A 22,060-nucleotide genomic window follows, 5' to 3' on the forward strand; every position below is an offset into this window, starting at 1 on the left:
AATGTGATAAAAAGTGTATAGCTGCAGCATTGTGGCATGTGTATGGGCATATGCAAAGGCACCCTCTAGGGGCGAAAATGGTATTAACCAACTTTTAACAACCAAGTGATGTCATTTAGGTACTTTGTCAACTGTGCATCATTTTTATGTTGAATGTTTCAATGTGGAATATGATGCACCTTTGCCAACACCCTTTGGGGGTGTGGTTAGAGATGCGTAGATCATGCCAAGAGTAAAGGTAACAGCACAAATCATTTCAACGTGCCTATACATGTTTATTGTTAATGCTTATTTGAGTAATGAGACTGGCAGCCCCTAGGGATCCCTTTGGGAGCGACAAGAATTATTACACCATGTCATCCAAAGGTAATTCTATCAACTTGTAAATTGGTGCATAGTATTGAGTAGTGTGTGTGAAATAAATTTACTTTTACTTTATCAAGAGAAAAAGTGCAGACTGGACAATAATTTATTGAGTGTTATTCTTCTGTGCTTGTTAATGGCGATTACTAGCCCATACCACCTCCCTTGAGTAAGCCTTGGACTGCTCTGCAATGTCACCCTATGAGACTCAAGCACTACAGTGGGGTGTTTGGTTCCCAGTGGTGGTGGTGCAGGCCACACAACTAATGATCCATCCTCCAACATTTGGTGTCATGCAGCGAGAAACATAGTATCCCATTCCAGTACACATTTATGGCATTTGATAAGTCTAGTTTTGCCACACATTACCTATGCAGTAATGAGCAAATATGAGAGCACAAGGCTCTGAGAAGGGTTCAAAGGGTTGGTCATGTGAACTAAAAGTATGAGAAAGGAAAGCCCCCTCACACACACATATATATAATGTGAGGAAATGTAGGGCAGAGAGAGGACGCATTACTTGTGCTGGCCACACAACCCACCCTCCAAAAATTTTGCACTAAGAAAATAGTACTAAATGCTAGATTATGCTTCTCACATAATTATGCATAATTACAAGTAATTTTGCAGTAATTACGAGTCATTAGAGAGAATTACGTCAATTTGTATAGGGTGCACTGAGAATCTATGTTGCTCCTACAAAAATTTAAAGGGATAAAACATAATCAGTCAAAATTACATTTACATGGAAAGGCCCTTAGAGGAGACATTTTAAACCATAACAAGACAGAGGTAATCAGTTTTGGAGACCGACAAGAAGTTTGGTCAAAACAAGGGAAACCAGAAGCTGGACCAGAAAATATTTTAGGATTAGCCATGGACAATACAATATCTGATACCTCAGATTGATAAGGTATCTAAGACATGCTAGTTCCACATGGGGTCTCCAAAAAGTTATGTTTACTTATGTCATTCTCCTAAGCAATAGCTGTGATGTCATTCGCAAAATCACAAATTGACAATGCAACCAGTTTCAGTTTACACATACCGATCACAGTAGTACTCAACAGAAATAAAGGGGCAGTTTTACTAACATTTTGTGCCGGGCTTGCATCACAAAGTTATACAGACAGGTGCACAATGTTTATTTGGAATGTACTTTCCAGTGAGCTGGAAAGTTGCCTGAAAGTAATGAAAAGCAGCTCTTAGTGCTGCTTTACATTACTCTGAATTAGGGAGGTGTTCCAAGGATGGTGCATGGGCATTCCCTTGCAACAACCTGTGGTTTTTGATGCAAAGTCATATCTACTAAAAATTCTAGATGGGGGTTTGCACATAAGAAGCACCTAAACACCTTTGTGACAGTGGAGTTAACTTGAAGAAATGCTTATACTCCTCCAAAATGTGTTGCACTGTACAGCACACTTCCAAAGTTGGAACAGTTTTAAAGTTTGTCTAACTGTTTGTTTAGTCGTAATATTTTGTACTGGAAGGGTAGCCTATGCTAAGTGTGTGGGTGGCACTGGACAGCTTAATTATGCACCAGGGCTGGAGAAAGCACAACAACATTTTAGTAGATATGGCACTTTCTGCTTGTCTCCCTCTCACGCAATGCAGCACAGCAACTTTGATTGCTGCCCTTCATTGTGTGACATCCTTGTAAGTGTAAAAACAACAGATGATGGATGGAGTGAAGAACAAATCAAACATTCACCCCCAGTCAGAGATCTGGGTGTAATGGATCCATTTTTTTTGCTCGCCATGCCATTCTAGTTTTGAACATGCCAAATGCAAATCAGTCTTGACCCTGTTCCCCATGAGAACAGTCCAGCCCGAAGTGCCAGGCCCTCCCTGGACCAGGAACAAGCACCCTGGCACCGGTTTCAGGGTATCACCCTTCATCAGCCAGGCTAGCTTGAATCTGGTGGCATAGAAAGCACGGGACCCACGTCTGGGCATACCCTTTCCACTTGGGGTGACAAATGCAAGAACAACAGATGATGGACGGAATGCAGAACAAGTTACGCATTCCGTCCATCATCTGTTCTTTTTGGATTTGTCGCCCCAAGTGGGAAGGGTGTGCCCATACGTGGGTTCAGTGCTTACTGTGCCACTGGATTCAAGCTAGCCTAGGTGATGAAGGGTGATACCCTGAAACCGGTCCTAGGATGCTTATTTCCGGTCCAGGGAGGACTTGGCTTAGCTGTTCGGGCTTGACTGTTCCCATGAGGAACAGAGTCAAGACTGACTTGCATATAGCTGGATCCAACCTGTGGTGGCGTGGTGAGCAAAAAAACGATGGATTAAACCCAGATCTTTGTGACTGGAGGTGAATGCTTGCATTGTTCAGCAAAGTTACGGATAGCAATTAATGCCCTTGTGGTCTCTAATCCTGCCCATAGGTCTGAAAAGAAGACTAAAATAAGTACCTACAGCACTTTTGCAGATATATTTTACCCCCAGCAATTTCTAAAAAAGACCACTATATGAGATATATTAGAGACAGGTGAGTAGGAGTGTCTTTACTGTAAGACCTATCCACGTAGACTCCTCCGTGAAGATCGGCAGAGTGGCAGGTTAAAAGCGCCACTTTGACCTCACAACCACAACAAAGTCTGAAGGAAAATTGAAGATAAACCTGCAGCATCTCTTAAGTACTTCATCCTTCTTGAGACTGGCAACAGCCGGCAGCCAATGGCGGGTACCTGGGGAAGGCGGGACTGGCAGCCGCACTTGCTGCTGAAGTATGTTTTCTAAGGCAAGATCCATGTTCTGACGCTTACACTTCTGTGACAATCAACCTGACACTGAGACGCTGAACTGCTGTGAGGGCACGAGCACAACAGCATCTTCTTTAGCAGTAAATTTCTGTCTCCTTTATAATATGCTTCTATATGTCAGTTCATTTTCCTTTAGTTCTGCTATAATCCAGAGGCTAATGCTAGTTTCTAGCATTAAAGCTGAAAGCAGCAAAAGGGTTTTCCCTTTCCCTTATAGCATATCGTCCTCTGAAGGATTCATATTTTTCACCCTTTCCCAGCATCTGCAGTAGCATCCACTTATAAGTATCATTAAGAGCATTTGTTTTAGAAAAAACTTTTAAAATGAGCTTTTCTTGCTGCATGTGGTCGTCCCTAAAACTGAAAATTGGTTTGCAATTAAATTGTCATACTTTGCCTTTTAGTAGTGTGTTAACAGATACTGCAAGGCGCACATAGTTCAAATGTAAGTCTGCAGAGAATTTTTTCTCCACTTACATCTGGAGCAGAGGCAAAAACTGAAACATGGACTAGCACTTTGCTATATAGTAGCTGTTTTGAAGAGGAAAAGCCAAACAGTTTTGCATTTAAAATGCCAGATGTACCACTATGTTAAGCCAGTAGCATACACAACCTAGGCTTAGTAGCATTTTCTGTGCAATTGTGCAGTAGCTGCTGCCTTTCGCAAGTGACATTTTAGCTCAAGTTATGTTTCACTCACTCACCTTATGAGAATTGTCTAAAATGTCAAGTTTGCTACACATAGGTAATTGAAGAAATTAAGTCAAAGAACACATTGGATTTTTTATTATCTCTATTGCTAAAATGACTTGTGTAAAGTTGCCTTATTAGTTGTCTAAACGTCTGAGTGGTATGCAAAGGTGGCTTAATCCCTTTTCCTAAATTGACATTCTGTGGCTTAGAATAAATTGCTGGTTAACACACATCATTATTGTCGTGAAGAGAAGACTAACTGACAAACTTCAAAGCTTTCCCCACAAAATGACCTTAATGTCAGTGCAGCCCACTACCAAGCTACAGCTGTCTGCCAATATATTACATTATAGTTCTTTTCTCTCAGGATTCCTTATACATATTGGCAAGGAAAAGATGTGTCCAAGTGGAAAGATTTTTTGTCCCTGTCGGGCCTGAGAGGAATGGCTTTGACAGTCGCAGCTGGCTACTCTTTAAAGGGGTGGGGCGGGTGCAGCGCGCGGGCATGGGGTGTGAACATTTAATTTTGAAAAAAGTAAATAAATAAATAAAAACTTTCCCTTTTCCATTGCCACTGCACTGTTCCTCTGTTCCTTGTTGCTCCAGGCTGAAAGCACAGGCTCCCAGCCTGCCCTGCGGCCATTCCTAACGCTGCTCAAAATAGCATTAGGATTGGCTGGGAGCGCCCAGTCAGGGTGCTTCCAGGCAGACTAGGAGCCTGTGCAGGCTCTCTTCAGCCCAGCAACTGTGTTGCTGGGCTGAAGAGAGCCTACTGCGCATGTGTGTTTGGCGGCCCGAGATGGTTGGCCAAACATACATGCACCCTGAGGGGAGTGCTCTGTGCACTCCCCTCAGTGCTCTTCACCCCTAATGCTCTGCCCCTTTACAAGAAAACAAAAATAAACACAGTTTATTGTCGTTTTCTTGTAAAGGTTTTGCAGCTGCTGCTGGCGGGGGGGATTACCGTCCTCTGCCCTAACGGAGCAGCCGTCCCTTGGATTTGAACGTAATTTGGAGACAAAAAAAGACAGAAATCTAAGCAACCACTTAGAACTGCTACTTTGGAAACTGTAACACAAGACACAATTGGATTTTTTTTACAGTAAAATATCATATCTTGTTGAGACAGGAAACAGATCACAGTGCTTTAAAAGCCAGTGAATGAGTGGGATCTTTGGTGGGACTCCGATACTTTGGGATTCACTGCTGAGTTTACAGTTAAAAACTGCTGGCACTTTGCTTTTGAGAGCAGCTTGTAAGGATAAAAGTGAAGTAGAACATCACAAGCTGTTTGTCAAAACTTGAGAAGATTTGACTGGAAAAGGACTGAGTAAAGGTGTTTCTAGGCATAGTCTGAATCTCTGAACCTATCATCTGGCCCAGAGGCTAAGAAAGCTGGACTCTGCTGACTCACAAGGGCAAAGGACTAATGATCCTGATATGGGGCCCAGTTAAAAGTCATGTTGTTGGTGAGGGTTGGATGGGGGCTTGGCTGTGCCTCTGCCCACATCCCATGATCTGGACCCACATTAAATTTTCCAATTCCTTTCCACAGGTATGTGATTTGGGTCCTGTGTTACAGCACCTAATTTTTGCAGATGAAGGAACACTAGACCATGTGTGATCAAAAAGAGTGGTATCCCCTACAAGGATACTGCCCCAACTGTCAATGGCCCCTAAGTGTGCTTCCCTGCTATTAGAACTTCTGTTTTACCGTTGAAGTTCCAAGGACAGTCATGCACATGGAAGAAAAACATTACAACTGTGGCAACTGAACATTTACTTGTGAACTAGGCTGAGAGTTGTGGGAATCCATTAAACAAAGTAAGACTTCTCTGGAAATGTGTGAGGTTTTTAGAGCACCAAATTAACCGGTACAGAACATTTCTGTAACTGTGACATGTTTTGAGCATGATACTATAGACTGGTCTCACTGAAGAACCAATTCTGAAGATCTAGACATTTTCCTCCAGCTATTGTTCAAACAAGACCATATGGGCAAACAGTAGGGAAGAACAAATTGGCAAAGACAAATTCAATGCTGCCATTCTAGTGGCCATTTTTGAAAATCACAACTAGGATCCTTTTCTGTTTAATGTTCTTCCAAAGACTATTTTTGCTTCGAAAAGCAACCCAAGCAATTTTTACAATAATTATTGATCCCAAAATCAGAGGTATTTCATTTTTGTATCGTTTTGATAATTACGTTTTGTTTCTTTTAGAAAAAATAGTTTGGGTAATTGATTTCCTATTTGGTAACTGTAATTTTCTTAGGTATTGATGTTCATGCACCACATGCAGTTTTCTCTCAGTAAGGTCTGCTTCTTGTGCTAATCACCACAGGGAAACATTGGGATTCTTCAAAGAAACCTGTTCACTTATATGAAATGATCTCATTCTGATTTTGTAGGAGCTTAGTCACGTCACTCTAAAACGGTGACCTTCTATTTAAATTGTTTCACAACTTTGATACCTACATTCAAAATTAGCTATCTTCTGTGATGGTAGGACATAATACTAAATCAATTTTTACCCATTTCATTTATTGGACCGCATGTAATGCAGTAGCATAAAAAAGGCCCCAGCAGCCCCTGCAGTGTGGGTGGTGCCCAAGCACAAGGAGGCCCCCTCAGCACAGTACCCTGGCCTGAGAGCTCCTGGATGTGTCTGGAGGTGGGCCCTCCATGTACTTTGCATGGGGCCCCCGTCAAGGTTCGCTACAACACTGATGTCATGGAGGGCCTATTTCATTGTGTTGATTGCCACATTTGCACAGTAAAATTATGCCTCAGTGCATGGATTTAAACATTCTTATAGCATTTAATACCCAATTAGTAGCATTGCATGTGGCAATATAATCTGCATTGTGCCTATTCTCTTCATTTTGGGCCCTGTTCACAAAAGCAAATGTGTATGTGTGATTTACTCATGTGCAAATCTACTCCTGCACCTAAGTGTAAGTCTACATTTTTTTCTGTAGCCACCATTTCCGAGTGTTTATTTACATCCAAGTGCAGTCTTATTTGTCTCTGCCCACTGAAATCAGGGGGTGGACAAATCTGAGACATAATTTTGGAATATAAAATTACTACAATTAACTTTTTACAGATAGGAAGAGAGCTTGGGCAGAGTGGTGCAGACCTTCCAATGATGGGGAAAAATAATAGAGTGTTAGGGTCTAGTTCTTAAAAAAAATCAAACATTTTAATTTAATATAAGAAAGTAAATGTTGCAAATCTGTGGAAAAATCTTTTTTTTTAAAACAAGCGCAGTCTCCCACGCTTATTTTAATTAAGCCCCCAGGTGGGCTGAGCAATGGGGACACATAAAAAGTAAAAATGCGGGGCACACAGGGCCCCCTTCCTGGGCTTATATTTGTCCCAGGAACAACCACCTCCCTGGGGCTTCATTTCAGTAGTATACAGGGGGAGGTCGCGTGGACCCCGGCACCCCTGGGACCACCACCTCCTCAAGAGAAAAATGAGTAAAATAAGCAGGGGGGACATGCAGACCCCCCCCTGCAGCCCCGGGGACAGCCATCTCCCAAGGGCTAAAATGTCATTGTATGCGGGAGGCAGCACGGCCCTCCCGCAGCCCCGGGGACCAACACCTCCCCAGGGTAAAGTGTGTAAAATTTACTAGAGGTGACCATCCCCTGGACATAGCTGTTTGCTCTATCTTGCGAGGAGCTTCAACAGCTCCCGCCAAGTCCAAGCAAACTCTCTGGTTCCAGCAAGCAAGAGCTTTCAAACAGCTTCCTCTGTTTCCATGCATGCAGCAATACGGGCAGGGAAACAGAGGAAACTATTGCTCTCACACACAGGGAGCTGAATGTTTAGCAGCTCCCTGTCTGTGACAGCTATGCCAGCTCCCACAAGTTACAGTTACCTTAGGATGTGAGTTATAGTTGCATGAAATAACTCTAACTATAACTGCTGGATTTCTATGATTTTGTACGATTAAATTCAGAACCAAACTATAACATCCCTGTAACCTTTGTTTTTTTCAGTGAAATAAAAAAGATATATCATATATATATATATATATATATATATATATATATATATATATATATATTGTAGATGGCCAGACGGCATGGCTTTCCATACCCAATAGTTTTCTATAGGAAGCTTGCTTTCAAACATGGGAAGCAGGGGCCTCAGTGGTCTAGAAAGCTAATGCACCTTACCAGTGTTGTGCACTGTCTATGAACTGTAGACTTCTTTCTTGAATGGGCAAACCAAGATACATTTTCAAAAGAAAACCCTGTCAGTATTCATTTTAGAATGATAAGTATATTCTCATGTGACAATGCAAACATTTTCATAGCTCTGGAGTCTCCTCGACACCCCACTGCAATCCATTTACAGCAGCTTGTGTGGTATATGGACGTTTCAGTGGTTGTTTTCTTTTTAGGTTACAATGATGTTATAGTGAGGCTCACATTTTACACTTACAAACTATAGAAATTCACCTGTTAGAGTTATTTCAAGTAACTATAACTTGTGCCCTAGGGTAACTATAACTCCTCATCAATAATGTTACTGAAAAAGTTACAGTGATATTATCAATTACGTTATAAAAGATGTCATGAGTGCTGTAATATCTGGGGTATTTGGCAGTGCATGGCAATGGCTCGAGTCATAGTTATCCTCCATGACTTTAAAAATGCTTATGGCCCCAGGTAGGTGGTGGTCCCTGGGGCTGAGGGTTCTGCACTGACCCCCTCTTTAAAGTTGATTGAGGCCCCGTGTAGGTGGTGGTCCTTGGGGCCTGGTGGGGTCCATGCATCCCCCCCCAGCAATATTTATTATGTAGCTCCGGGGAGTGGGTGGTGCCTGGAGGGTATGTGCCGCCCACCGTTTATTTTCAAAATGTAGCCTTAGGGAGATGGTGGTATCTAGGGCCTGGGGAGTCCACGCGGCTCCCCAAATAATTTAAATGTGTTGCCCCGGGGAGGGGGTCATTCCCAGGTCCTGGTGGGGGGGTCTGTGCAGCCCCCCCTGTTTCTTTGTTAATTAATGACCCGGGGAGGTGTTGGTCCCGAAGGCTTCTAAAAGCCCTAGGAGGGGGGCCACGTGCACCCCCTTCCTTTCAATTACATTGGTTATGCCTCTGGGACCTGGCCCACCTGGGGGCAAAATGACTTAGAAGCTTAGGAGACTGCTCTTTTTTCTTTTTTTTTATATTCAGAAAAATCTGCAGATCTTCCTGCATATTTTTCTGAAAATTGCAATAAAGAAATATTTTTTAGCCCTGGTAGAGGCCCAGGGGGAACCCATGACCAAGGAAAGGGTATTAGGGAATACCTACTTTGCCCCCCTTTTATTGTCTTTTACCTTTTTTTTGGAACTCGGCTGAAGCCGAGTCCCATTATAGCTGCCAATACTTCCTGGTTGAAGTTTTGGCAGCCAGTCAGATAGCAGCAAGGGGACTGTTGGATCCGCGGAGGATCCACTTCCCTAGATATCTATATTTCGTAACCTTTAATATCTCTAAGACTACTGATGGATTTACACAAAATCACAAGAAGCACGATCTGCACATCAAGATCTAGCTTCCTGCTAAATTTGGTGTAATTCTGTTTAGTGGTTCAGGCTGTAGTCGTGTCTAAAGATCCTATAGGAATTATCAAGTGAAACTCACTTTTTTAGACCCCCCTCTTTTTCTCACCTACCCCTTGACAGATCGTCCTGAAACTTTCCATGTGCAACAAGCTCCTATAGGACACTTTTTGTGGAAAATGTTGTGAAGATTAATCAAACAGTGCTAAATATATATATATATATATATATATATATATATATATATATATATATATATTTATAATCCAACAATAATTGCTGCACCCCCAGAGGTATGGATTAGCAGATTCCATTTATTCACAGAGCAGCACATCAAACACCACAACGTGTTTCAACATTTCGTCTTCCTCAGGTGGTTTCAGTTTGTATGCACACATGGTTCTCATTTATCTGTCTTTTATAATCACAAGGGCATTCTGGGAGTTATAGTTCAAAGTGCCGCTTTCAGAGTCCTTGTGGCTAATCAGACAAACATCTGCGTTTTGCTAATTTAAAAAACAAACAAAGCATGAGGTCATGACAGTCTCTGTAATATTTATGCTCAGCGCTCTTATACTCGTACTTCCATTGATAATTACATTCTCATAAAGTTGATTTCTCAGCAGAAAGTGTGTTTAAACATCATAGGAAAACGTTCTCTGCTGGCATAGCTCTGTCTCTGTGACAATTAAGATTTACTGCATTGCCTCGGGTCCTTTTCCCTGAATCAATATTCAGTCAGGGCTGCATCAGTGTTGTGGCACAATAATTGCAGGTCATCAAAGCACCAACCTTTTTGATAAGGATGTCCTTAGATCTTTGTGAGGTTGGTTGCAACGCGTTACTCTACTATTTCTTTTTTGTAAACATTCTTGGTACACCTAGGCACAGACAGCAAGTCCTCAGAGTAAAAAGCACACTCAGTGGATACTTAATTTGGAGTAAATGAACATTTTATCTTTGTTTGATGTCTTTAGCTTCTAAATGTAGTGTACCTCTTGAAAAAATAAACATATTTATATGCGAGTGTAAGTGCTCTGCTGAAAATGCAAGGTGCACAAAGTTTCTTCCCCTTATGTTCAGCGTGTACCAGGACAAATGGCAGACATTTATTTCCTTTCACAACATGTCAACATCTGCAAGTACACTGCTGAGGCATCAGGGTTTCATTTGTGTGCATCAATGATTTGTCAGCTTGCAGGCTTCCTACTTCCAACAACTAAGTGGGTAACTTCCTGTTTACTTATACTGGACTGCTTTGACTGAGGAATCCCATACACCATAGAGATGCACAGTCATGATCTAATTTTCCATTTAATGTGATTTATGTGCTATTTATCTTTTTGGTCATTGTAGAGCCTGTAGAATTGCTGGAAGCTGCCTGCTTAAAACATTCATACACTCACCCACCCACCAATTTCCCCATCCACACACACGTTATTTTATCAGTCCTATTGGTGTTTGCCTAGTTATATATTCATAACCCACTCATTCATTCATCCACCTATGCTGTTGGTGATCCCTCAGCCAGTTGACTCATTCTAATTCAGCCTGCCAAACAATTAAGAAGCACTTTGACTTTTAAAATGGTCAGACTTATTGGTTTTGCCAATGCTTGTTTTCACATGTAGTTTAGAAAATCAGCATGCACTTGTCAAATACTGTTTCTAACCATGATGTGGCGTTGAAAACACGGGCAACACGATAATTTCAACAGCTCGGCTGCGCTCTCAACGTGAATCCGACCCTCGAGTAGGTATGTGAGACATTTTCTAGCCCTGAGCTAGACAGGGTTACTCTGTCAAAGACAACAGAACGCATGGTGTGAAGAAACACATTTATCCGTGCACGGCAGTGAACCATCTGTGGTCCTGAGTGGATTTGGCAGTGTTCAGCATTTCTATCACGCAGACTATTTCTAGCAGTCCATCATCCTGGACCAAATAAAATCTGGCACTGTTTTCTTCCGATTTTACGTTTGTATTGTGTTTCGACATCTTCACTGTGTTTTCTTCATTTCTTCCCAAACTCCATGCAGTTTTTTTCTGTTTGCAAATGTATGCATCCAAACCTGAAGAAAATGTTTTCGGTTACAGATGCACAATTGGTGTCCTTTGTTACCACACGGTGGCCAAAAAGGGTGTGAAGCAAAGGACCGCTTCTCTGATTCTCAGCTGTAGTGTGACGCGCTGTGCAACCTCCAGCGTGTGGTACCGTAAGGTGGCCCTGCCTTGACTTCTGAACGTCATGCTCTAGAGATAGGCTCAGTAATGATAACATGAATGTGTTTTTGTCGATTAGTTTCCAAAAAGGGCAAAACTTAAAACAAGGCTATGATGATGAACGAGGAAAGGCATATTATTGCTTTACTTGAAGCCATAAAATATTGTATTCATAAGTTCAATATGGTTGTGGGTTTTTAGTAACAGGAACGCTGAATACACATATGTATAAAAAATCAAAGGTGTATAGGATTTAGCGACTTGTGCCCATGTGATTACACAAATCTACACATATCTGCTGGAATGGTTACGAAAAACCATAGCATAATCTATTATTGTTCTTACATCATGAAAAAGACATATCACTGAGCAAAAGTATTGAGAAAGAATAGAGCTTGAGACTACGTATGATCTGGTGATAATTACATTATTGAGACATCATATGTCATATATATATATATATAAATAAATATATATTCAAAAGTGCAGTGTGTAATATGCTATTAATTACTATTGTTGAGTTGCTCACAGTGTCCCCTCCTTAACATTGTTCCTAAAAAAACCTTTAAAAACTATGTTTTATCCTGCATATATGGTTTGTGTCATGGCATCTTTCATCTGTATTTTGTTTAACGAAACATTAACCAAACCAGGATTAAAGGAGTTAAGGGGCATATTTATACTCCGTTTGCGCCGGAATTGCGTCGTTTTTTTTTACGCAATTCCGACGCAAAACTAACTCCATATTTATACTTTGGCATTAGACGCGTCTAGCGCCAAAGTCCATGGAGTTAGCGTCATTTTTTAGCGTGGACACCTACTTTGCGTTAATTATATGCAAGGTAGGCGTTCCCGTCTAAAAAATCGACTCTGAGGCATGTGTGTCGGATTTATACTCCCGGGCAAAATTCACGCCCGGGAGTGGGCGGGTCAAAAAAAATGACGTACGGCTGCTTTTGCGCCGTTTTTTAACACCTGCAAAAGGCAGGCGTTAAGGGACCTGTGGGCTCTGAAGGAGCCCAGAGGTGCCCTCCCATGCCCCCAGGGACACCCCCTGTCACCCTTGCCCACCCCAGGAGGACACCCAAGGCTGGAGGGACCCATCCCAGGGACATTAAGGTAAGTTCAGGTAAGTGTTTTTTTAAAAAAAAAATTGTGGCATGGGGGGCCTGATTTGTGCCCCCCTGCATGCCACTATGCCCAATGACCATGCCCAGGGGACAGAAGTCCCCTGGGCATGGCCATTGGGCAAGGGGGCATGACTCCTGTCTTTGCACAGACAGGAGTCATGTCTATGGGGGTTGGGAGTGAAAAAAAATGGCGCAAATTGGGTTGAGGCGAAAAAATTGCCTCAACCTGACTTGCCCCATTTCTTGACGCCCAAGCCCCATATCCCCCTAAACCGGCGCTGCCTGGTGTATGTCGTTTTTTTTAACGCACACCAGACGGCGACGGCGGCTAACGCCGGCTAACGTCATTCGATAAATACGGCGCCCGCATGGCGCTTCAGAATGGCGCTAGCCGGCGCTAATTTTTTTGACGCAAAACTGCGTTAGCGCAGTTTTGCGTCAAAAAGTATAAATATGGGCCTAAATGTGTACAGCAATGTAAAATCACACCGAAGAGGTCTTCTGACTGTTAGGCATTATTTCATTGCTGTATTATTACGATGAACTACTGGGCGGTAGTATTAAGTGTCTGAATGTTCCCTGATTAGTAGAGTGATTTTAAAAAACATATTATTGAACCACATTTACTTTCACTGCTGTGACTTGTCACTATGTAGTTATAATTAGATCAGAGTTTACACAGGGAACTTAAAAAAAGTCATCCACTTTGGCTTGTTTATGCTGAGACATTAAGCAGGCCAAGAAAAATAAGGACGGGGTTCCAAACGTGTGACCACCCATGTTAATGCTGTAGGAAAATTTGTACTCTGATACAGAAAATGAGGTGAGCAGATTTACACCAAATTTGGCAAGAAGTCAGAACTCTACTCAAAAAGTGTGTGTATTGTGATTTGGTGTAGGAGTTGGTTTGCTGTTTTTGAGAAATTAGCATTTAAAAAGTGTTCAAGTTGGGCTGGGAGGGATTCACCTTCAGGAAAAGTTGAGATAGCTGGATGGTTGGTCCTGAAGTAGGCCTGCAGTACTTCTTTGGTGCCTTTTGACGGGCTGAGCAACTCTATGCTCCCATCTGTCATTTGAGTAACGCGGAATCAGAGTGATCTGAATGGCTGACAATGCACATCAGACACTGTGTGGATACCCAGGGGCATTTGGCAGAGAGCCTGGCCAGATGCCTAGACCTAAGGCCAATCCCCCACTGTGCATGATTAAAGGCCATGTGCAGCGGGGAGTTGGGCACTCATGGGGGGGGTTTGGGTGTCAGGGGTGGTTTGCGTGCAGGATCAGGCTGGAGGCTAGGCCCTGCAGCCAACTCCCTGCTGTACGTGGCCATTGGTGGGCTTGGTGCTTATGAGGTGTAGTTGGGCACAGGTGCCTGGCCAGAGGCACAGCCCTGCTTCCAACTTCCCCCAGTGTGTACAGACAAAAGTGATGTGAGGCAGAGGTGCTGGTCACAGAGGTTGAGTGTATGCTCAATGTTGAATCTAATTTAAAAAGCACAGAAATTCATTGATCAACCAAAGGTTAAAGTAAGAGCTAGGCCCTTCCCTAACCCCGGTGAGTGCCCAGCACCATGTTGCTGTGCACAGCAGATGGCTGGTTACAGGCCCTGGCCACAGTCCAAACAATACACTCAGCTGACACCGGGCTCCCCAATTTCCCACAGATGCCTAATCCTGCACTGTATATAGCCTTCAGCTGTGGGCAGTGCACAGCCTTCAGCCATGTGCAGTGGTGGGTTGGATTTGCACCATCCCACTGTAGGCAGCCAATCTCCTCTGTGCATGGCATAAGGCCGTTTACTCACAACTTAATTTTTTTTCAAAATGCAAGGGTTTATGCAGTAATGTGAACAGCGGTACCTTGAATGATGTAATCAGTGATTGTAGGAAAGTACCATCTTGCCTGGCATGTTGCCCCCATATTTCACTGTATATATGTTGTTTTAGTTGTATGTGTCACTAGGGACCCTGCCAGCTAGGGCCCCAATGCTCATAAGTGTGCCCTGTATGTGTTACCTGTGTTATGACTAACTGTCTCACTGAGGCTCTGCTAATCAGAGCCTCAGTGGTTATGCTCTCTCATTTCTTTCCAAATTGTCACTAACAGGCTAGTGACCAATTTTACCAATTTACATTGGCATACTGGAACACCCTTATAATTCCCTAGTATATGGTAATGAGGTACCCAGGGTATTGGGGTTCCAGGAGATCCCTATGGGCTGCAGCATTTCTTTTGCCACCCATAGGGAGCTCTGACAATTCTTACACAGGCCTGCCACTGCAGCCTGAGTGAAATAACGTCCACGTTATTTCACAGCCATTTACCACTGCACTTAAGTAACTTATAAGTCACCTATATGTCTAACCTTTACCTGCTAAAGGTTGGGTGCTAAGTTACTTAGCGTGTGGACACCCAGGCACTAGCCAAGGTGCCTCCACATTGTTCAGGGCAAATTCCCAGGACTTTGTGAGTGCGGGGACACCATTACACGCGTGCACTATACATAGGTCACTACATATGTATAGCTTCACAATGGTAACTCCGAATATGGCCATGTAACATGTCTAAGATCATGGAATTGCCCCCCCAATGCCATCCTGGTATTGGGGAGACAATCCCATGATCCCCCGGGTCTCTAGCACAGACCCGGGTACTGCCAAAACTGCCTTTCTTGGGGTTTCACTGCAGCTGCTGCTGCTGCCAACCCCTCAGACAGGTTTCTGCCCTCCTGGGGTCCAGCCAGGCTTGGCCCAGGAAGACAGAACAAAGGACTTCCTCAGAGAGAGGGTGTTACACCCTCTCCCTTTGGAAAAAGGTGTCAGGGCTGGGGAGGAGTAGCCTCCCCGAGCCTCTGGAAATGCTTTCATGGGCACAGATGGTGCCCATTTCTGCATAAGCCAGTCTACACCAGTTCAGGGATCCCCCAGCCCTGCTCTGGCACGAAACTGGACAAAGGAAAGGGGAATGACCACTCCCCTGACCTGCACCTCCCCTGGGAGGTGCCCAGAGCGCCTCCAGTGTGCTCCAGACCTCTGCCATCTTGGAAACAGAGGTGCTGCTGGCACACTGGACTGCTCTGAGTGGCCAGGGCCAGCAGGTGACGTCAGAGACTCCTTCTGATAGGCTCCTCCAGGTGTTGCTAGCCTATTCTCTCTCCTAAGTAGCCAAACCTCCTTTTCTGGCTATTTAGGGTCTCTGCTTTGGGGAATTCTTTAGATAACTAATGCAAGAGCTCATCAGAGTTCCTCTGCATCTCTCTCTTCACCTTCTGCCAAGGAATCGACTGCTGACCATGCTGGAAGCCTCCAAAACTGCAACAAAGTAGCAAAGACGACTACTGCGACCTTGTAACGCTGATCCTGCCGCCTTCTCGACTGTTTTCCTGGTGGTGCATGCTGTGGGGGTAGTCTGCCTCCTCTCTGCACTAGAAGCTCCGAAGAAATCTCCCGTGGGTCGACGGAATCTTCCCCCTGCAACCGCAGGCATCAAAGAACTGCTTCACCGGTCCTCTGGGTCTCCTCTCAGCACAACGAGCGAGGTCCCTTGAACTCAGCAACTCTATCCAAGTGACTCCCACAGTCCAGTGACTCTTCAGTCCAAGTTTGGTGGAGGTAAGTCCTTGCCTCCCCACGCTAGACTGCATTGCTGGGTACCGCGTGATTTGCAGCTGCTCCGGCTCCTGTGCACTCTTCCAGGATTTCCTTTGTGCACAGCCAAGCCTGGGTCCCCGGCACTCTAACCTGCAGTGCACGACCTCCTGAGTTGTCCTCCGACGTCGTGGGACATTCCTTTGTGACTTTGGGTGAATTCCAGTTCACTCCACTTCGTAGTGCCTGTTCTGGCACTTCTGCGGGTGCTGCTTGCTTCTGAGTGGGCTCTTTGTCTTGCTGGATGCCTCCTCTGTCTCCTCACGCAATTGGCGACATCCTGGTCCCTCCTGGGCCACAGCAGCATCCAAAAACCCTAACCGTGACCCTTGCAGCTAGCAAGGCTTGTTTGCGGTCTTTCTGAACGAAAACACCTCTGCAAGCTTCTTCACGATGTGGGACATCCATCCTCCAAAGGGGAAGTTTCTAGCCCTCTTCGTTCTTGCAGAATCCACAGCTTCTACCATCTGGTGGCAGCTTTTTTGCACCCACAGCTGGCATTTCCTTGGCATCTGCCCACTCCCGACTTGATTGTGACTTTTGGACTTGGTCCCCTTGTTCCACAGGTACTCTCGTCAGGAAATCCATCATTGTTGCATTGCTGGTGTTGGTCTTTCTTGCAGAATTCCCCTATCACGACTTCTGTGCTCTCTGGGGAACTTAGGTGCACTTTGCACCCACTTTTCAGGGTCTTGGGTATGCTATTTTTCTAACCCTCACTGTTTTCTTACAGTCCCAGCGACCCTCTACGAGTTCACATAGGTTTGGGGTCCATTTGTGGTTTGCATTCCACTTCTAGAGTATATGGTTTGTGTTGCCCCTATCCCTATGTGCTCCCATTACATTCTATTGTGACTATACATTGTTTGCCCTGTTTTCTATTGCTATTACTGCATATTTTGGTATTGTGTACATATATCTTGTGTATATTTGCTATCCTCATACTGAGGGTACTCACTGAGATACTTTTGGCATATTGTCATAAAAATAAAGTACCTTTATTTTTAGTATATCTGTGTATTGTGTTTTCTTATGATATTGTGCATATGACACCAGTGGTATAGTAGGAGCTTCACACGTCTCCTAGTTCAGCCTAAGCTGCTCTGCTAAGCTACCATTTTCTATCAGCCTAAGCTGCTAGACACCCCTATACACTAATAAGGGATACCTGGACCTGGTGCAAGGTGTAAGTACCCCTTGGTACTCACTACAAGCCAGGCCAGCCTCCTACAGTGATATCTTCGATGATGTCATTTGAAATGTCATCAGTGATGTAATATGTGGTCATAAGCAGTGCTGACATGGCACAAGTAATAGTTGCATTGCTAAAGTAGAACTGGCACATTGCAGTGTTTGCTTTGTTTTTAAACTAGTTCTTATCACATTTCAACACCTAGCCATATCTTCACTTTAACATTTTGTTTTTTCAGTGAATTCCTTGTGGTGTTTTTAATATAAGCTAAGATCTTATTACCAAACCTAGCTGTAGTGTCACTTTAATTTTTTTTTTTAGTGAACATTACAGCGGTGGTCACCACTGCACAGTTATAGTTAGATCAGAGATTCCATAGGAAGCTTTGCAAAAAAAAGTTCATCCACCTCAGCTCCTTCGTGCAACGTTTTGCGGTGATCCATGAAGAGTGGATCAGAAAATTGAGGAGCCCCAAAACATCCATTTACCATGTTAATTACCCTGGGAATTTTGGAGAGGGATACAATAAAAATGGCAGAATAGAATTACACCAAATATAGCAGAAAGTTAGCATTTTAATCTTAAGCAGTGCTTTTTCATTTTTTGGTGTAAATCCATGGTCTCTAGATTCTGACAAAGAATAAGAGGGCAAGGTGGGTACACCCTGACACCAAGCAGCATGTGTGCGGCCCAAAGCTTCCACCCGATTGGCCACAACATGGACAAAATGTGTAGCAGCCACTAAAGGACTGAGGATATGATCCCCATTGAATTGCATTGTAGTAAATGCCAGGTTTTGAAGGTCACAAGAAGGCGCACATATCTAGGGTGATAACAGAATTTAGTCACAACATAAATCGTTTATTGGTGGTACCATATTAAATTTAGAAATTGTGTGTTCTGAGGTGTGTTTGCCCCATGAACAATGCTGGCACTCTGTTGGGATTTGATGAACCATGTTTGAAAAAAATCTGTTTTCTTTCATGATCTTCTCATAGACGGTATGGATGGTGCTCGAAATGCTACAACGGTAGTAATTTTTTTTTTCACACTCTTTTCTTCAGCCATGCGATAACAAAGCCTGATACTCTTAGCAAAATGTACTTCTAACCGCAGCAGCAATCTGTCCCGTATGTTGCCCTGTGTTTTACTGCAGCTTCCTACAGTGTTCTAATGAACAACTGGAGTGCTAACACCATAGCGCACCTAAAGCCATCTTGACGGAATTATAGCTATACCACTTAAAGCATTTGCTTCAGAAATTATCAAAATGAGGGATACTGCTGTGTCATAGAAATTATGGTTAGTGCTCCACAAAGTTAAAATGAATACCCATTTCCTATGAGGTTTTAAATATCTTTCTCATCTATTTCATGCCATGCAGACTGGATCATGTACGTTCAACATCAGCAGCAGTCTGCCAGTTAACTCCCCAGCCTTCTACTACAAGATCCCACAATGTTATAATGAACAATTAGGGAACTAACATTCTGTAATTATGACAAAAGTGTGGCACGCCTGAATGCCAACTTGACGGAGTGAAATCTGTCAAAATAAGAGAATTTCTGACAGAGATACCGCAGTAAATGAAAAAAAACACCAACATTTTGTATTCAAGTCAAAATTGAGACACACTTTATTTTGTTTTGACAAGGAGCTGCGGATTTTCAAGCCTTTCCTGAAGAGCAGCCTGAAGTCAATGACAATTAATATGTTAACGCAGGCATGTTACCGTCAAGTGGGCACCAAAAAAAGGAGGGACTCAAAACATTAAGGTCCATATTTATACTTTTTTAGTGCCACATTTGCGTAATTTTTTGATGCACAAAACAGCGCAAACGTACAAAATACAATTGTATTTTGTAAGTTTATGCCGATTTTGCGTAAAAAAATGACGCAAATGCGGTGTTTTACAAAAGTATAAATATGGGCCTAATTTTCCATGTTATTCCCCTTAGGAATTTTGGGTTTGGGGAGAGCTGCAGAAAAAATGACCGAATAGACTTACACCAAGTTTGGCAGAAATAAATTGTACTCTTAACAGCAGCTATTCATCTTAGAGAGTCACCTTGTCCATCTTCTCAGTCACTTACCTTAACAGTTCCCTAATTTTAAAATAGTAACATTTTAGATGAGGAATATATATATATATATATATATATATATATATATATATATATATATATATATATATATATATATATATATACACATACATATATTAAACAGCACAAAATGCTGAGGCACCAGTTCAAAAACATCCAAGCATTTATTCACAATGTAAAAAGCAGCTCCCACAAAGTCTCACTGAAGCGTTTTGGCTGAAATGCTTTAATCATAGGTCAGTAGATGCAGGTGTCCTTAAAGCCAGCGCTTTTAACTTGTGACCCATGTGACTTGATAATCACTAACTACAGTTCCAATAGTGCACCATGTTGTTACATCCTTTTCATTCAATACTTAATCTTAATCATGCTGGCATAGCATAAATTATACCACAGTTACGGTATACAGCATAACTAATTTATGTTCGCACATACGTTTATGTAATGCATACTTTACATGGTTCTGCACCATTTACTACTGATTTACATATTTCAAAGGCTGTTCTGGGTTGTAGGGTAAATAGAATATCAATATGTTGAATGATGTTATCAGTGATGTCATTATTATATCATCAGTGATGTCATGAATGATGTCACTGAGCATGTCATGACCTATGTTATATGTGAGGTCATAAGAAGTGCATGTTGGGGATGCAAGTCATAGTTGCCTCAGTAAACTAAAACTGGTCAGTTTCAGTGTTTTTTTTAGTTTAAAATTGTATTTTTTAACTGTAATTTTCCTGTAACTATTACCTCAATTTAACCTTTGTTTTTTCCCTGACAATTTCTAGAGTTTTTTTAAAGATGTAAAATAAGAAATTATTACCACCCTTAACCATAACATTGCTTTAACCTTTGTGTTCTTTCAGTGAATTTCTAGGGTAGAGTAAACTATTATTAGCATGCCTAACTGTATGTAGTAGGCCTGTGGCTGCTTAAGGAGGCCTGAGTGTGTGGAAAGTGTGAGCTTTCTGTGTATTCCTCCATAGAGGGCACAGTCTCTGGGTAGTAATGGCTTGCCCATCTAATTGGACTTTAGATTCCTGGAGAGAGGAGGAAGCTCGTGAAGAGCAGAGCAGAGAGTGCAAGCTAGTAGTGAGCAGTGAGGGCTTGCCCACCTAAGAGGGCTTTCATTGGGCTTGGGCACCTGGAGAGAGTGGGCTCTAAGCCCAGTCATTGCACTGAACGCACAGTGCATAGTCAGCCCTTTCCTCAAATAATGGGGGTTGGATCTATATAGAGAGTGGGCTCTACGCACAGTCTGCGCAATGAGTGCTGACTGTATTTAGTATGAGCTTGCCCACGTAATGAGGTTTGGATCTTTGAAGGGATTGGGATCTATGCACAGTCTGTGCACTGACTGCACACTGTAGGTAGCAGTGGCTTACTCATCTAATGGGACTTCTGCTTCTGAAGAGAGCTGGTTCTATGCGCAATATGTGCACTGATCACAATGTGTGCATAGTAGGGGCTTGTCCACGTAATGGGTTTCTTCTCCCTGAAGGAAGTGGGCTTTCTGCAATGTCTGGACACTCAGTTCTGATGATTGTAAAGAGTAGGTGTTGCCCAACTAATGGGCTTGGATCACTGGAGGGAGTGGACTCATGCGAAGTCTGCAAGATGAGTGCATGTTGCGGCAGCCAATCACATCACGTAGTCCCACAGGTGCTCTGACGGACCGACCCATGTTCATTTGACTTTTTTCACGTGAGAGTCTGCAGGAGTCTTGCAGAAATCCCACAGCAACAGATATCTATACATTTTGAACCTTAGTTTCTTTAAAACGGCTCATCAGAATGACATGTAATTACAAAAAGCACGCTTCCTGGATAAATATATAGCTTTCTTTCAAATTTGGTGTAATTTGGTTCAACAGCTTTTTCTGTATCGCTGCCTAATTTTGTCTATGGCAATTGCCTGCAAACTCGTTTTAGGACCCCTCTTTTTCTCAGTTCCCCTTGACAGATCACCCCATACCATATCTTTCCAAGAAAGAGCTAAGGTGGATGAACTTGTTTTAACAAAGATTCATGAAGATTTATCGGTGCCAAAGTTATTAGCAAAACACAAAACACTCTTCATATGGAAACTCCAACCTAATTAAAACTACACAACTTTTCTTCTTTCTTTAACAATGACAGTGCTGCTGTCAGAGCATCATTCAGCACACCTGACACATTCAAGCTTGAAGCCAATTCTTGATGGAAGCATCAACCAGCGAATCCTCCCCAGTCGGGAAAAAAATAATCCTGTCAGCAAGTTAAAACAAACAAATAAACTGTACCACGCTGGACTTTATTTTCCCATTTTCAGTCTTGTTAAACCTACTCTATTATGTCACTTTAATATAAAAAAACTTTTTCA

General features: G+C 42.9%; 1 protein-coding gene across 1 annotated transcript in view; it reads left to right on the plus strand.

The window, feature by feature from the left end:
- The window catches only part of SYT12 (synaptotagmin 12), a 756,831-nt gene that overhangs the window by 50,169 nt on the left and 684,602 nt on the right, over nucleotides 1-22,060 (plus strand). The window lies entirely within an intron of this gene.

This window comes from Pleurodeles waltl, chromosome 3_1 (genome assembly GCF_031143425.1).
Source record: "Pleurodeles waltl isolate 20211129_DDA chromosome 3_1, aPleWal1.hap1.20221129, whole genome shotgun sequence".
Lineage (NCBI taxonomy): Eukaryota > Metazoa > Chordata > Amphibia > Caudata > Salamandridae > Pleurodeles > Pleurodeles waltl.